This window comes from Octopus bimaculoides, chromosome 2, assembly GCF_046866305.1.
Source record: "Octopus bimaculoides isolate indiv1 chromosome 2, ASM4686630v1, whole genome shotgun sequence".
NCBI classification, from domain to species: Eukaryota; Metazoa; Mollusca; class Cephalopoda; order Octopoda; family Octopodidae; genus Octopus; species Octopus bimaculoides.
Window position 1 is genome coordinate 139446900 of NC_142929.1, and position 19787 is coordinate 139466686.

Sequence of the window (19787 nt, forward strand, 5' to 3'; positions counted from 1 at the left end):
ATATATATATATATATATATATATATATATATATATATATATATATATATATATATATATATATATATATAAAAAGTATCTCCTATATATATATATATATATATATATATATATATATATATATATATATAGGGGTGCTTTATGCATATGTAGTGGGTGCTTTTTGCCTGTGTTTCTCCCATACCAGTGGTCGGAAATAAGGTAAAGGATGACTCGTCCGAGAAAATAACATTCTTCTACTGCTCTGAGGACGAATTCTGTAGGTTTTTACTCCACTCTAAACGCTCTCTAACGTTTGTTTTTGAAAGTAGTGGTTTTCTGATTGCAGCCCTCCTGTGAAATCCAGTTTTGTGCAGCTCCTGGCAAACAGCTTTGGTGGAAACTGGGTTCTTGAGGTGGTCATTAAGCTCTGCAGTAATTTTAGGAGCTGTACTTTTGCAATCCTTTCTAACAATTCGCATAAGAGTCTGACGGTCCCTATCTGAAAGTTTTGGTTTTCTTCCGGAGTTTTGTTTCGACGAGGAGATTTTTCCCTCTTTCTCATAGGCTGTCATTACTTTCGAGACAGTACTTCTTGATACACCAAACATTTCGGCCGTTTTCGTTACGCTAGTCCCCGCCATACGAGCACCAATAATTTGACCTCTTTGAAAGTCCGATACATTTGTCATTTTAATGAATTTTAATTACCTTTTTCTGATGATATCTGAAAAGAAACAGCAATTTTAGCAAAACATATTAAGGAACACGAATAATAAATCAAGAAACATAAAAATAAACAAGCTTTTGACGGTTTTATAGATATTTCAAAATTATGATGCTATGATGCTAGGTGTTTCTATTATCTTGTCCAACCCCTGTACATATATATATATATATTTATATAATGTGTGTGTGTATGCCGAATCACCAAATTATGGGTAAATAAACCAACACAAACAGTCACACGCTCACATCCATATTCGTATATACAGTAATCCCTTGGCATATAGCGATTCACATATCACGGTTTATTATTTAGGCTTACATTGACTCCTCTGTGGTGTTGTTTTGCATTTATACTAAAATAGATATATACAAATTATAAAAATGATTTTAAGATATATATATATATATATATATATATATATATATATATATATATATATATATATATATATATATATATATATATATATATATATATATATATATCCAGTATGTACTCTTTCTATTTTGCGAATCTTCACCTATCGCAGGGTTTTTTTTAACGTAACACCTGCGATAGTCGAGAGATTACTATACATTAAAGAACAAATGAATATACGTGTGTGTGTGTTTGTGTATGTAAATTTTTTTTTTTGCAAGATTCCTGATGTGAAATCGTGTGATGAAACAAATATTGTTTTTATTTCGGGATGGTCATTTTTTTTCCTCGTTTATTTAGCAAGAAACAAAAAAATGACCATCTCGAAATATAACAATCATCACGGTATAATCTACCGATGAGACATGACGTTGTAGCTAAGACATTCTATAATGAAATCCATCGGAAGGATAATCCCGAGGACAAAGAAATAAGAATCCACAATATGGTAGAAGCCACAGCCACTCATAATAAAAAGGAGTACGGGTGGAATGTCCCAGTGAAGACCTCAATAAAATGTAGTTGTGAAAATTAGCTGCCCAGCGGATGTTAACATGAATCTGAAGATCAGTGAAAAAGAGAACACCTACGCTGAACTACTGAGAAATCTGCAGTTACTCTATCCAGGTTACAAGTTCAGGTTTATACTGGGGCCCTGGGATATGTAACACGCTGCCTAAATACCAATCTTGAGAAATTAGGCTTCTCAAAACCAGAAAGGAGAAAGCTAATTCGACGACTACAGATCTAATCATCACTGGAACTGTGAAAATCTGTAAAACTTTCCAGAGGTTTATCATTTAAATCTGTACGAGCATGTCTAGATATGCAACTATATGCATGACAATACATACATAAAACATTCAAATCTGCACATTCATACATACATACATACATACAAACAAACAAAAATACCCTGTTGTTGATGTTGAAATTCCAATGAAGGAACCTTGGATCTAGTTTAGAAACCGGTTTGTCTCTATTGGTAAGAAATCTTCAAATAAAACTGAACAATGACATACAAATCTGCACATACATACATACATACATACATACATACATACATACATACATACATATATATATAAATACATACATACATAGAAACAAAAATGCTGTGTTGTTGATGTTGAAATTCCAATAAAGGAACCTTGGATCTAGTTCAGAAACCGGTTCTTTCTCTATTGGTAAGAAATAAACCTGAACAATGAGATACATACATACATACATATGGTCTATTGTTTGTATTTAATAAAATAGAATCCTCTTTGGATTTCTGGTTCCTTTGATCTTTCATCATATAACACACACGCGCGCGCGCGCGCGCACGCACACACGTACGTACGTATATAACTTTGCATCAACAAATTCCCTGTTCTTGTGCAGTCACTCCAATGTCAATACATTTTGTCCTTTCTCAATGCTCATAATTAACTCTGAAAAGTATTCGGTAAAGTATTTATATTTTTATCAAATGTTATTTACTCCCACACATGTTGAGTTCACCAAGTAATTCCGATTCTTTTAGCTTCCTTCCTCAGATTCCCTGAACTCCTTATTGACTGCATATACATACACACATGGAAGTTGATATAAACATGAACTTATATACATGCATGTATTCATATCGATGCGTTTTATCTATCTATCTATCTATCTATCTATCTATCTATCTATCTATCTATCTATCTAGGGGGAGGGAGGGGAGGGGGAAGAGAGAACATGTGAGACTGTGAGTGTGAGAAAATGCGCGTCTACGTGTAAAAATGCTCAAAAGGCATTTGCATGTGTGAACGTACGCATATATATGTATGTGTGTTTGTGTGTCTTGTATGCATATTCAAACATCTATCTCTCTTCTCTCCCTTTCATTCTCTCTCTCGCAGCACACACACACACACACACACACACACACACACACACATATCATTAAATAATCTCTATGTTTGAAGTTCTGGGTTGGTTATCCCATAGGTTGTTTTTCTGTTTATGTGTTAGTATCGCGTGTTTCATTCTTATTCAATATCTTTTGTTCAATATATTTTGTTCGCTAGTTCGTCCTTTTAAGTTCTATAAACCTTGAGGTGGAAATGTTACTTATTTTTGAAGATATTTCTGTTTTATACGTAGTGATTTTAATTTCAGTATTTTGTACCTATAGGCATGAAACAATTCGTGATTAAGATATGGTATTTGAATTTCTAGTAAGATGCAGGTGTAGACGTAATGAACGTATTGCGCTGAAGTTTCGCTCCTGCTTCTCCCAGGTGTCGAAACCATAGTGATATTCGTTAGACAGCTGATGATGGGAGTATATGTCTCATGTTTTTGTTGTCAGTGAATCTTTTATTTCGTGTGTTTTCGTTGTTCAAAGTTTTCTTTTATCTAGGATTACTTGTGGTGGGAGGTTTTGTTGCATATATCCATAATCACCTATATTCATGTATACAGTTAAAATATTTGCATCGTGTGTTTGTTTTTGTTTTTTTGGGGGTTTTTTTTTCAATCTCCCGAGCCTTTTTCACCTCTGCCAGCAACCAGCGAATTGGCAGAATCGTTAGATCATCAGACAAATTATCTCGCAATATTTGATTTGACTCTCGGCGCTCTGAGTTCAAATCTCTCCGACGTCATTTTCGCTCTTCATTTTCTTTTCCTTCATGTTCAGTAGAAAAGAAATGTCAATCCATGACGATGGGTTGGTCTTACAATGAGAACGTGCGCTAGATTCGTTATGGTATTTGTTCCGATTCTTTGCATTCTGAATTCAAATCGTGACATGGCTTATTTGGGTGATAAATTAATCAATCTCACATAACCAATACAAAGCCAACAAGGGTGGGGGGCCTCAATGTGGCTGCTCGACATGCTAGAAATAACACCCAAATCACTCCCTCTCAAATCACAATCTTCCGTCTTAGCAAATAGGGAAAGGAGAAATTAAACACCACTTCCTGGTACCTAGGATATCTTTAGCGAACACCACATTTTCTCTTCCTCTCTCTCTCTCTCTCCCTCTCTTTCTCTTTCTCTCCCTCTCTGACTCTCTCACACTTTCTCTTTATTATTCTGTCATTCTTTCGCTCTCTCTCTCTCTCTCTCACACACACACACACACACACACTCTCTCTCTGTTATTCTCACTCTTTTACTTCCTCACTGTTTCACATTCACTGTGTCTCTCTCTTTCTCTCACTCACTTACTAATTCTCTCTCCCACCCTCTCTATTTCACTCGCACTTTTACACTTATTTTCCCCTTCGTCTCTCTCTCTCTCTCTCTCTCTCTCTCTCTCTCTCTCTCTCTCTCCCTCCCTCTCTCTCTCTCTCTCTCTCTCTCTATCATTCTCTCATAATTTCATAGATGCCCTGTAAAGTGTCATAGGCATTGTTTCCTTTCCTGGTTAAAAAAAACACACACACAGAAATAAACGGTCTGCATTATATTAAATAGATGCTAAATAAGTAGTTTTATGAAAGACTAAAACTCTACGGATTGCAAAAACGGTTGCAAGACAGCATTTGTTTAGAAAACTGGAAGAGAAAAAGTATAAATGTTTTACTGTCAAAGAAGCGTTTCAGTAATGGAAGGTTGATAAAAAAATATCGTTGGCCTGTTAGATTGATTATAAAATAATGGCTGCGGCTGTAGAAAGCAATTACATGGAAAGGTGGAAAGAAATCAGTGAATGAAGGTTTCTGTAAAATAAGGTGAAACTATAATAGCTTCTATTATTGGTTATATGAAATAAGCAATTGTATGGAAGGCCAGAACATAATAACTTACATCTACGATTGGCTATAAAATAAGCGACTGCGTGGAAAGTTGTAAGGTAATTAGTATAAAAGACGGAATCAGTATTAGTACCGAAAGGCAATTTTGATAGCCAATTTAATGTGCCTTTCTGTACTGATACGGTTTCTGTTGCCAATAAGTATTTTTTTTAAAATAAACCTGCCGGTTATTTGCAATATCAGTGAATGAAAAGACGACTGAAACTCTATATATCGCAGCAATGAGATTTAGTTGGTGTACGATCGGCTGGATGCATGCCACTAGGGAAGTCCAACAGTCTGAAAAGTCCAACAGACTGAAAAGTCCAACAGACAAGGCGGCGAGCTGGCAGAAACGTTAACGCGCCGGACGAAATGCTTAGCGGTATTTCGTCTGCCGCTTCGTTCTGAGTTCAAATTCCGCCGAGGTCAACTTTGCCATTCATCCTTTCGGGATCGATAAATTAAGTACCAGTTACGCACTGGGGTCGATGTAATCGACTTAATCCCTTTGTCTGCCCTTGTTTGTCCCCTCTATGTTTAGCCCCTTGTGGGCAATAAAGAAATAAGAAACGTTAGCACGCCTGGCGAAATGCTTAGCGGTATTTCGTCTGCCGTTACGTTCTGAGTTCTAATTCCGCCGAGGTCGACTTTGCCTTTCATCCTTTCGGGATCGATAAATTAAGTACCAGTTACGCACTGGGGTCGATGTAATCGACTTAATCCCTTTTTCTGTCCTTGTTAGTCCCCTTTATGTTTAGCCCCTTGTGAGCAATAAAGAAATAAGACTGGAATTACGTGGCCAGGCAGTTCTGGTGCCCATTAACGACGGTTCCCGTCTTCTACGATTTATATATGTGTTTTTATGCACTATACGTCTTTATGAGAGGACCTCTCAAGGCAAATGCCGCTGTGTTCAGCGTTCTAACAAGGCATCTACATTAAGTTGGATATAAAGATTGCTGTAAGGTAATGCTTTAAAATAGGTGTGTTAAAATAACCGTTGCGTTTAAAATGGCAGGGAAATAAATATATTTATTTATACAATAAGTTTACGCAGAATATATCTGCATTTTTACCTGTAGAGTAATATAACTGGTGAAAATCAACGAGGGAACCTCTTTGTGGCTGCTCGACATGCGAGAAAGAGACCCGACCTTCCAATTTGGAAAAACTGGCAAAGGCGATACAAGATTATTTTGTTGTAAATATTCCTAAAATGACGGAATGGTTTTAATCATAGGCATGCTTGATCAGAGTTAACCTGGACCTTAATAGCAGCAACAGCAGCATCAGTGACTACGAAAACGATGTCACAATCACATGTTGTTGCAGCTGCGGTTGTTATATATATATGCTCAAATACACACACACACGCACTATATATATATATATATATATATATATATATATATATATATATATATATATATATATATATATATATATATATATATATATATATATATATATATATATACATATATATATATATATATATATATATATATATAAACATAAAAACATTCAGAATACCATGAATATCATTGTTCTTCAAAAATTTAATATATGCCATCAAACGCAGTAGATGCAGCGAAGATTACATTGGACAAACGAAACTAACTTTAAGAATGAGATTAACAATTCATCGACAACAAATACGAAAACCCACGACTAGACAATTCCCACTCTGTGGACATTTGGACATATGCACGGAAACCATATCTCTCAAATTTTTCGTCTTCCCACTTTATCAATGTGCAGACAATATCACAGATCAAACAATAATAAATAAGAAAATTTTGTTTATCAAAAAATACAAACCACTACTGAACAGGCTATAAACACATCAGTAGTATACGATTTGCCTTTTACAATGACTCAGTTATTTTAGAAGTATATTATGTATATTCACTTGCGCTCGTTCTTTAAAAAATCAAAATTCATGTAGCAATTCTCATGTATCTTATTTACACCACAACTTGTTAACAAAGGATATCACTAATTGATAGCATTATTATTATTATTATTATTTTATGTTTGACTTTTGTTTTGCATTTGTACAAGTTGGATCCAAGTCTCACCCAGAGACCTCAAGAGACAACAAGTTAGAAGTTCATGTAGGTGTTATGCCTAGGGTACCATATATTTGTATTTGTACAGTTTTGTTCAAGTGAATGTTTAAGAAACTATAAGAAAATTATGTGTTTGCTTTAAAATTTGAGATCACATAGACAGTATTTTACGTAGGATATGGGCAGTTCCCATGAGCACTATCTTTTGAACTTCAGCCATTTTGGGGTTTCCTGGTATCTGAGCTAGGTAGTAATCAGCCCGTTTCGCTGTCATTCCCAGGGCACCTATGACAATAGGTATTGTTTTCGTCTTCAGATTCCACATTTTGCTAATTTCTATTTCAAGATCTTTATATTTGCTCAGTTTTTGGTAGGTCTTGACAGATACGTTTATATCGATTGGGACAGTCATATCAATGAGGAGGCATGATTTTTGTCTGAAGTCTTTCAGTATGATGTCTGGCCTATTTGCGTCTATCTTTCTGTCAGTTTGAATGGTGAAGTTCCAGAGGAGTGCAATGTGATCATTTTCAAGTACTGGGGGTGGTTTGTGTTCCCACCAGTTTTTATCATGGGGCAAGTCCAGGTTTTTGCATATTACCCAGTGAATATATTGTGCAGCTCTATCATGCCTGTTGAGATACTCTGTAGGCGCAAGCAGACTGCACATGGAGACAACATGATCGATGGTCTCATTTTGTTGTTGGCATATACGACATAATGGGGAGCTGCCGTTCTTTAATATGTTGGCCTGGTAGTTCTTTGTAGGTAGGCATTGATCTTGGGCTGCTATGATAAACCCCTCTGTTTCTGATTTCAAGCCAGAGGCCATTAACCATTGGTGGGTAAGGGCTTTGTCAATATCTGCATTATTCGCTCTCTTTGGGTATTTGCCATTGAGAGGTTTTCCATGCCATTTTTCAGTCATAATAGCTAAGGCAGCAATTTTAGCACGGGTTTTCAAGCGCTTAGCTTTTTCTGCAGGTGTTTCTAGTTCGTCTAATTCTTGAATTTGTTGCAATTGGAATTCACTTAGATATTCCTTTGCCTGTTTTGTTACTGAGTAAGATGCTTTCTTGCTTTCATATTTTAAGACAAGTTTTAGCATCCAGTCCTCAGAGTTTTTCAGATAGGTGTCTAGGCCAATTGTGGCTACCTTCATTGATAATGCCAGCTGTAGAAGTCCTCGGCCTCCCTCTTTTCTTGACAGATAAAGATGTTCTATATCTGCCTTAGGGTGGTGCATTCTATGCATTGTCAACAGTTTTCGTATTTTTCTGTCAACATTACATATTTCAGTAATTGACCAGTTAACAATGTTGAAACTGTAAGTCACGACTGGTATGGCTAGAGCATTGATCGCTTCGATCCTGTTTCTCGCGTTCAGCTCTGTCTTCAGTATTGCTCTCACCCTGCGATAACATTCTCTTCTGATCCTTTCCCTCATCACTGAGTGCTTGATATTGTCCCCTTCAATTACCCCTAGGTATTTGTAGCTCTCCGCTGATTCTAACTCTTTTATGACATTTTGCTGGTCAAGGTTCACATTAGATGTATTTGTCATTTTTCCTTTGATAAAGGTAGCTTTTGCACATTTATCAAGGCCAAATTGCATCCTGATGTCATCACTGAATTGTTTAACAATCGCTAGTAGGCCTTTGAGTTGTTGGTCATTTTTTGCAAAGAGCTTTAAATCATCCATGTAAATGAGATGATTTATATTTTTATCAAATATTTTATAACCATACTGTGCATCATTGAGCAATTTTGAGAGCGGTATTAGGGCTAGACAGAAGAGGAGTGGTAATAGTGAGTCACCCTAGAAAATGCCACATGAAATTCTTACATCTCCAGCATTTAGAGATTCATTGTCATTGTTCAACATCAGTGTGGTTCTCCATGATTTCATACTTACAGATAAAAAAGTTTCGCAGAGTAGGAGCTATTTTATACATTTCCAGACATTTTCTAATCCAGCTATGTGGTAGGCTATCAAAGGCCTTTTTATAGTCTATCCAGGCTATTGACAAGTTTTTGTGTCGCTTGTGACAATCTTCTAAGATCATCTTATTGATGAGTAGCTGATCTTTACAACCATAAGATCCACGTTTACATCCCTTTTGCTCATTAGGGAATATGTTACTTTCTATTAAAAAACTATAGGTGTACTCGGTTAGGACAGATGTTAGCGTCTTATACATTGTTGTTAAGCAGGTTATGGGGCGATAATTTTTTGGTTCGTTTGTTTCCTCATTTTTTGGAAGCAGGAATGTTAAACCATTAACTAGCCAAGAGGGCATCAAACTAGGATTTTGCAAAACATCGTTGTAAAGTATTGTTAGCAGTTCATGGCTTTCTGGGAAGGCATTCAACCAGAAGTTAGGAATTTTATCCTTTCCTGGAGACATCCATTTGCTTGACCTCCTGAGAGCAGATCTTATATCTTCTACCTTGGCCCCCTCCCACTTTTGCTCCTCTAAGGAGTCTAGGTCTGTAGATATTCTATCAATCCAAGGGGCCTTTTCATTGTGTGTTTTATCTTCTGCCCAGATTTTATTCCAAAATTCTTGCACTTCTTCTTTTGATGGGACAGACTTTATTGTTACTGGTGTTTTCCCTATCTTTCTGTAGAAATTTTTGGGGTTATTTTTGAACATGTTATTATCTCGGAAGAATCTAACACGCTTTTCATACCTTGCTATGCGGGCAGCTTTAGCACATACCTTTTGCTTGATGGTTTCTATGGTGGCATCAATGTCAACTATGGTTTTCATATTATATTTTTTCTTTAGTTTTTGGATCTTTGTAGGTTTGATACTCTTGTCAAATTTAAGGTTTTTCAAACATTCTATGTCAGATCTAAGCAGCTTAATTTGGTGTTGAATGCGTTCTTGCCAAGAAGGTTTTTTGTGGGAGTGTTGTCTTTTTCTAATCTTTTCACCACATAGAATCGTTGAGATTCTTGCGGATGCATAGTACAGGTGGTTGAGATCTGTAATATCAACATCATTAGCTGAAATTATATCCTTAAGTGCAAGGCGGATTTTACCAATTATTTTCAGGTTTTGGTTAGAATTGCGAATTTTGGGGAGAGTGTCGCGTTCATTCATACTAGTTTCTTTAATTTTCAGCCATTCAATCATGATTTGATTTTTTAGATCATGTAGTTCTGTTGCGTCGATTTCTGTATGACTTCCTTCATCTATTTGATTTTCACCTGCCTTAGTGTTTATGGTTGGTTCAGAGAGTATTTCACTTTGCCTATCAGTTACCTTAACTCTTTCAATCATTACTGTATTTTCATCAGCCTTGGGCTGGTTTATAATTATTTCCTCTGTAGTATCTTCTTTAGCTGCAGTTTCATTCTTTTTATCCTTTACTGCTTGCTTAATTTGGTCAATCTCTATTTCAGTTAGTAATTTTTTTTTCATAATGTTTCTTCTGACGTTGGCAAGTTTGTTACTGTCTATGTAGGGTCTTACTTCAAGGTGTTTCTGTCTCCAGTTTAAGTAGGTTTGTACAGTATTAGATTTATCTGTAGGGAAATATATGGCATGGTAGAAGGCTGTAAGAACTTCTTTATTATCTTCCCTAGACCATTTTTCATTCTTTTTCTTTTGGTTATTTGATGACGAGCATGGATGGCCATCTGTTGGAATATTCCGGTTGTGGGGTACTTCCAGCTCCTGTGTGTCGGGAAGATTTGAACCAGTAGCAGATTTCTCGTTATTATTATTATTATTATTATTATTATTATTATTATTATTATTATTATTATTATTATTATTATGTTACGTTTGCTATGTATGAATATATTATATTTAATACATTATATTTAATATATTATACAATTCTACATTTATCACGTTATATTTATTGTGGTAAGTTTAAAAAGAATCAGATATCTTATTCGACAGAATAATAAACAATAACTATCAACAACACTTTTAAGTAAACAGTTATGTTTTTTTTAATTAAAGTCATGTTTCAATTTTTATTACACACGACATAAAGCTAGAAAACAGTAAAAAAATCACTTATACATATCTCTCTTTCTTGTCATATGACATATTCAATAGAGAAAAGCAATTATTTGACAACAGAGAGAAAAGACACAATTTGCAATATAACTCCATTTGTCATACAGTTTAAAAAATAATGTGAAACCGGTGAAATATATATCTCTTATAAATCTAAATAAAATCCAATATGTATCTTTTATCTTTTACGTGTTTCACTCATTAGACTGGAGCCATGCAGGGGCATCCCCTTGAAGTTTATATATATATATATATATATATATATATATATATATATATATATATATATATATATATATACGACAAACTTCTTTCAGTTTTCGTCTATCAAATCCACTCATAAGATTTTGGTTGGCCCGAGACTATACTAGAAGACACTAGCCCAAGTTATCACGCAGTGGGACTGAACTCGGAACCATGTGGTTGGGAAGCAAACTTCTTACCACACAGTCACACATACAAGATATATATATATATATATATATATATATATATATATATATATATATATATATATATATATATATATATATATATATATATATATATATATATATATATATATATATATATATATATATATATATATATATATATATATATATATATATATATATATATATATATATATATATATATATATATATATATATATATATATGCATATGTGGGCACAGGACGTCATGAAACGTGTACAACAAAAAATTATGAAGTACGAGTACATGGAATATGAACTGTTTTTCGAACAACGAACTACACAAATTGAAAACAAGACAAACAACATAAATAACGACCCTTCATCAGTTGTTGGCTGTTTTTCTACTCTCATATTTGGAGCATTTAACAACAATATACGCTTTCGATAAAACAGTTGCTCCCGCAAAGCAAATTGAATAAAATTTGGGATTTTGCGGAGGGTCAAAATTGGTAAGACAAACAAGATAGTGAAAACAAACAGAAAGGGCTGCTAAGCCTAAATGAGGTTGTGGTGGTGATGATATATTTGTGTGTGTGTGTGTGTGTGTGTGTGTGTGTTTGTGTGTGTGTGTGTATGTATGCATATATGTATATGTCTGTGTATATGCGTGTATGTATATATAACGGGAAACGTTTGGTAGTATATTTTGCTCATCATGAGTTATTCAGGTTTCATACCAACGCCATCTTCAGACGAAACTGTTACAACTCGGTATTCGTTGTGTGTGTGTGTGTGTGTGTGTGTATACATAAATACACACATACATACATACATATAAATATGTCTGTTGCGTGAGTATATATATATCCATACGATTTATGCGTGGTCTAGTGCTTGTGTTTGTTTATTAGCTTTGTCGTATTTTTTCATTGGTTGTATGTGTTATTTCTATTGTATAGTGTTTGTATTAATTGCGGTTCTAGATGGCGGAACTTTCTATTAGCTTCTTTATTAATTGAAGCCCTTGAAGGCAGAGTCCTAGAATGGGTGTAGTCGAATGACTGAAACAGGTTACAGATATGTATTAGAAGTAAATGCATCATGGCCGAAATATCGTCTGCTGTTTTACATTACTAAGATTCTAGTTTATATATATATTTATCTTTTATTTTTGTTATTGAATACAAATCTCAGACGGAGCAGATTCCAAATAGTCATTATTTTTTCATGCCTAATGTATCTTGAACTTCAATATCCAATACACACTTTCGATACACTAAGACGATATAGAGCAATCTGAGGAGAATTTGATTGTAATTTCTTACAGCCAGAGCGACCACGTACTCGTTCACTTGTCTCGTACCTATGGAGATTTGTTGCTATATAACGGTACTTCCATTAACTCGGTATGTAAATGAACAAAAGAAAACAATGTTAAACAAAAAAAAGCAACAAGGCCGAAATATCATCTGCTGTTTTACATTTTAAAAATTCTCGTCTTTCTTTTACTATTATTATTTATTAAACACAAATTTTAGATGGTGCAGATGGTAAAGACTTGCAATTAGTGTGTTAATCCATTTAAAATCCATTAGATTACCTCTGTTGCCGAGCAGAACCTCAATAGTTTACTCGTTTTCCGTATTTTCTTTTTAATTCAGTTAGTTTCATATATCAGATGGCATTCTTAGGCATATCGTAGACGTAATAAACTGCTACAATATGCTGGCAAAACATAGTTTCTTTTAATAATAACCGTAAAGCTGCATGTAAAATGCGCGCTTTTTTCACCCAAAATCAAGATATAAGATTGAGTAAAATGATAAATAAAGAAATAAAATAAAATAATTCATCGAAAGAAAAATTTCCTTTTGTTTTTTTTTTTGGTTTTGTCCAACTTTGGAACAGCATTCATTTTCCCTCGCTATGGATTACTATCTAACCATTCTCTCTGATCGTGGATTTACCTAAGGAATACCCGATCTAATGAGCCACAATAACTATCATCGGTGAAGAACTTTCTTCCACTGTTACAAATGTTTAACCTATCTCTCTACGATGACGGTTTACTCAGCATATGGAATCTTCGCACGACACGATGTTCCAATAGCTGAGATATCCTAGAAATAGCTGTCAAAAAACCTTTCATTATATAGCTAAATTGAATTAAATATCCTTGCCAAGTCTTGCCAAATTGTTTGCCTTTTCTTTCTGGCCGCAGTCTAATGACTGAAATAAGTCAAGGATAAAAGACACACACCCACACCCATATATATGCATATACATACATACATACATACATACATACATACATATATATATATATATATATATATATATATATATATATATATATATATATATATATATATATATATATATATATATATATATATGTAAACCATGTTGGCAGAATAACATAGTCTGCCATGGACATCTGTGCTTTGGTTCTTTCTTTCTTTTTCTTTTCTTCCTTTTTTTGTCACTTTTGCTATGATTTAAATTAATGAATTCAACGGGATACACCGTCTGCAAGTAGTTGGGTTCAGCATATTATCCTCCATTTTCTAATTGTTACACAAATTTTGGGTAAAACCTCCATTTTTACCCGCTCCCATTGATTGCACCTAGTATAGCACTAGTGTAGCAATAATTGGGTACCCTCCCAGCAGTATACTGGATAGATACTATCCCTTAGTGGGTTGAACCCCCAACCCCTAACTCTCTCACGTTATATATATATATATATATATATATATATATATTTCTATTTCTATTTCTATACTGAAGGTGATAAGTTGAATATTAATTTAATTAACATCAATTTAAAACCAGTGGCCTAGCATATAAAAAATCTGAAAATTTAGAAAAATTGTATTACATGCGTATAAGAAGGGATGACCACTAAGTGGACATCCGATATGCTAGAAAGAGGTCATCAACGACCCAACCACAAAGAAAATAATGTTCTCTAGGAAAAAATTAGCAAACACCAGAACATAAGCGGGCAAGACAAATGAAAAATATACAAAATACAAAATAAAGAATGTGGTTGGGGATCGTTGATGACCTCTTTCTAGCATATTGGATGTCCACTTAGTGGTCATCCCTTCTTATACGTATATATATATATATATATATATATATATATATAAGGTTAGTAGAGTTAGAGGTTGGAATAACCGTCCAAGAGTTGAAAGTATCCGTTATACTGCCGGTATAATTACCTAAATAAACCCTGGACATACATATACAAGCATATTATGCTCATAGATCATAGATAATGACAAAGATAAAGATGAGTTTATCAGGAATCAAATTTAAAGGAAACAGAAAATGGAGAAATACTGATCAACAACAATTGACTAACATCAATTATTATTTTTTAAAATTCAATACAAATAGACTGCATCCCATCTAACAGCTGTTTCTGCCTCCAATGTTATATGATATTGCCTTTGATGTTCTAAAAATAATATTCATCATATTTGGTAATAAATCTGACCTGGAACATGGTGAAGAAAAATACATACATAAAAGAAAAGAAAGAAGAAGAGCCTAGAGATGAAAAGGAGAGGCTGAATATGTTTAAATCATACCATTTTGCTTATGTGTCGCTTTGGGACGTTGAGTAAATGACTAAACTTAAAACAGTAACTGGTGGGTTAATTTTTTCTATGGGGGTAATAGGGTAGATAAATAATAAAAAAGTAAAGATAAAAAAATTTACTATGACGGGATACGCCAATAGGTTTAGTCAAAGAGGGAGTGAAAGTACCATAACGTTTTGAAGTAATCATAATAGTTCTTAATAATTATGTTTATAGTACTAATTAATAGCTTTATGATAAAAATTATTAATTAGTACTATAAACATAATTGACGAGGGTCACGTCAACGGGTTCTGGAACTGACGTGATGTTATTTCTTCTCCTGTTTTCGGAGTTACGTTTGATGTCACACAGCAAAACAACCTCGGACAGAATCCAATTTCCTTTCTCTTCGCTTTCCAACTCCATTTGGCTGAAAAACTTCAAGTGGGTCACACTCTTACAACTGTAACAGTTGGAGTCTCTATCCTACACAACCCGTCTTATCATCTCTCCTTCTCTTTCGCTTTTGTTTGTCTGTCTCACTCTCTGTCTCACTCTCTCTCTCTCTCTCTCTCTCTCTCTCTCTCTCTCTCTCTCTCTCTCTCTCTCTCTCTCTCTCTCTCCTCTCTCTGTTTGTCTGTCTGTCTGTCTCAACTTGCGGCTTTGTGACAAAATTTGAAATCAATATTTCACAGTCAGCTTCGTTGTTCTTCTTCCTATTGTTTATGTCGTTGCTTTTGCTTGTATTTATCTCGTAGTATCAATTTGCCTTTCCTGACGCTAAACGTGGATGTCTTTGCTTGTAATGTTTGTTTTATTGTCATTTTTTTCTGTTTATCTATTTTAAATTAAAGTGATGGTCTGTTGCCAACTTAATGTGGCATTCCCAGGAAAGGGAAGAGTGCTACTGCTGTTTAGCCCCAGGAAACATCAAAAAACATCTACACGTGTATACAAATGCACGTCTATTTAGCTATATATCCATCCAGCCATTATATATATGCATATAACGCGTGTGTATGTTTGTACGTATAGGACATTAAGATGGATGCATATGGCTAGCTGTCGTGCGTGTGTGTGTTTGTATATATACATATAGCGTGTGTATGTATGTATGTATTTATAAAACGAATGCATGCATGTGGACAGTAACATCATCCATATCCCTTTATCTGTTTCTCTCTCTCTCTATCTTTGTCTCTCTGTATCTATCTATTTATCTATCTGTCTGATTATCTATCTATCTATCTATCTATCTACCTACCTACCTACCTCAGCCCCAAAAGCAAAAACAATGTTCTCCTCTTCTAAACAAAACCCCCGCAAAAACCTTACATTTATATATATATAAATGAACAAGCTGTTTGTACGTTTCCAAAATTTTATTTGACAAGTTCGGGAAACGAACGAAAGCATACATGCATATATGCATTCATACATACACACATACATACATACAATATCACTCGCCATATTCGTGCAACGAATAAACCTATTATATACGACACTTACGTCTCTTTAATGGCGACGGTGCAGTCACTTCTTTACGCTGTGCGCGCTTTACATTAAATGCATTGATACTTCGAGATATTTTGGTATACATCACGTGGGATACTTACAATGAGTATACGCCATATGTATTTGTATTTGTGCGCGTCTCTGCTTTTGTGTGTGTGCATACGTGTACATGAACTTGCGTAATTACATATGCATATGTTCGCAAAATTATCCATACACGCACACACCCACACACATGCACATGAGTGCCGCTTTTCTGTTAATAAACTGACTCCATGAGCATAAAATAAGTTGGTTTGGATTTCATTTTTGTTTATAGCTAACTGGATATCTTTCACTGGATAATCCCTAATTTATTCCTGAGTATCCTTCTATGTGTGTGTGTGTGTTTTTTTTATTTATTCAGATCTTATATCATCATCGTTATCATTATTAATATTTCCTTGCGTGTCCTCTGTGAACTGTAATCCTTCCTTTCTACAGAGAAGAGGCATATCTTTGGGTTTTGTTTTTTGTTAGTTTTTTTTTTTCTTTGGTACTTTTATTTGTTTATTTTTCTGTAAGAGCATTGTCTCTCAATACGGTTTATTTTCGTGACGGAAGAGAATCTTCGTAGCTGTTTAAGTGGTTGGACCATTTAACTTCCCATCATAAATTACGAGGTTCGAAACTCATCGCCGACGCAGTATTTGATAACATAAAAAACGCACAGCCATATTAGACACACAGCAATTTCATCAGCATTTAGTCGGGGGGAAAAGTCTTTAATGCATTAGATCAGTGGTTTTCAACTGGGGTCAGTATGACCATCGCGAGGTCATCGTCAGAATCTTGGAAAAAAATCCTTTTATTTATTCATTATTTTGAACGCTTTCGTTCGTTTCTCGAACATGTCAAATTGAATTTGGGGAATGTAGAAAGAGCTTGTTTAATAATATAAAACCGATGTTTTAGGTGGGGGTGGGGTAGAATAAGAGAGCATTGTTTTTTTTAATTTTTGGGGTGAGGTAGGTAGGTAGATAGGTTGATAGATAGATAGATATATAGATATAGAGAGACAAAGAGAGAGAAACAGATAAAGGGATATAGATGATGTTACAATCCACATCTATGCATTTATGTTTTATCAATACATACATACAAACACGCTATATATATATATATATATATATATATATATATATATATATATATATATATATATATGTATATATAATACAAATAATAAATGAGTATATGCATATATACGTACATGTATGTACATACTTACATCTACCTGTATATATAGATGCATATCTAGGTACAGGACATTGTAAACAAAGCGTAGACAAAATGATAAACGAGTACAGAAAACACACAGGCCACATAGAGAACATCTCCTTCATCAGCTGCCCCCATTCTAACACAGGCGTTTCGAAGAGATGTATATATACACACACACACACACACACGATAGCTAGCCATATGCATGCATCTTAATGTCATATATATACATACACATGCGCTATATGCATATATATATATATATATATATATATATATATATATATATATATATATATATATATATATATATATATATATATATATATATATATATATATAATGGCTGGATGGATATATATATCTAAATAGACGTGCATCTGCATACATGTATAGATGTTTTTTGATGCCGCAATTTCATCAGCATATAGTCGGGAATGGGGGGAATCTTTAATGCATTAGATCAGTGGTTTTCAACCGGGGTATCCATGCACGGTTTTATTATGATTCTTGTGCAATTAATTGGCTCGGCTTCTATAATGCGAGAAAATATTTTAACAATTTTTTTATAGAATTCCTAATATTCTTTCCTACTCTAGGCACAAGGCCTGAAATTTTGGGGGAGGCGAGACAGTCGATTAGATCGACTCCAGTACGCAAATGATACTTAATTCAACCTCGAAGAAATTTGAACTCAGAACGTAGCGACAGACGAAATATCGCTAAACATTTCACCCGAGACGAATTATTTTTTGGAAAAATGTGTCTTATGTCTCATCAGATACGATAATTATTAATTTACGAGAAACTAGATCTTCTATAATAATCCCATTAATGTCTTGGATAGTTTATAGAAATATTAAAGTTAACCCATTATTTAAATGATACATTTGCAGCGTGGAAGGTGTTTATACGCCATTTAAAAACACACAAAAGCCGTTAGATTCACTTAAACATTTAAATTTAATTTACCAAAACATTTTCGTCGCTTTGAGACCGCGACCTGTTCACCGACAAAATTCCGTATCGATACTGAGGCGGCGAGCTGGCAGAAACGTTAGCACGGCGGGCGAAATGCTTAGCGGTATTTCGCCTGTCTTTACGTTCTGAGTTCAAATTCCGCTGAGGTCGACTTTGCCTGTCATCCTTTCGGAGTCGATAAATTAAGTACCAGTTACGCACTGCGGTCGATATAATCGACTTATCCCTTTGTCTGTTCTTGTTTGTCCCCTCTATGTTTAGCCTTTAGTGGGCAATAAAGAAATAAGAAACGTTAGCACGCCGGGCGAAATGATTAGCAGTATTTCGTCTGTCTTTACGTTCTGAGTTCAAATTCCACCGAGGTTGACTTTGCCTTTCATCCTTTCGGGGTCGATAAATTAAGTACCAGTTGCGTACTGGGGCCGATCTAATCGACTGGCCTTCTCGCCCAAAGTTTCGGGCTTTGCTCCTAAAGTAGAAAAGATTATTTTTACCGATACTAGGAGGATAAAAGACAAAGTTGATCTCGGTGAGCTATGTGTTAAAGAAACTCGCTTGCAACCTCGTAGGTTTGGGTTCAGTCTCACCACGGGGTACTTTGGATAAGCGTCTTCTACTATAAACCTGAATCGACTAATGTTTTGTGAGTAGATTTGGTAGCTGGAAACTGTGTGGAAATCCGGTGTATACATACGTACATACACGCACACACATATACATATATAGTGTGTGTGTCCATGTTTATGTCCCCATTATTAACAGTTCGGCAAAAGAAACCGATAGAATAAGTATCAAGCTTTAAAAAAATACAATTGCAGCGGGGAAGGTCGCGGTCTCAAACCGACGAAAATATTTTGACAAATTAAATTTAAATGTTGAAGTGCATCTAACGGTTTTGTGTGTTCTTAAATGGCTTATGAACATCTTCCACGCTGCAATCGTTTTTGTTTCAGCACACGATCTCAGATCAGGTCACTTGCTATGCAAGTACATCTCCGTA

General features: G+C 34.7%; 1 protein-coding gene across 1 annotated transcript in view; it reads left to right on the forward strand.

The window, feature by feature from the left end:
* LOC106873537 (galanin receptor 2b) overlaps positions 1-19787 on the forward strand; it is a 64522-nt gene that overhangs the window by 1342 nt on the left and 43393 nt on the right. The gene's annotated exons all lie outside the window — the stretch shown is intronic.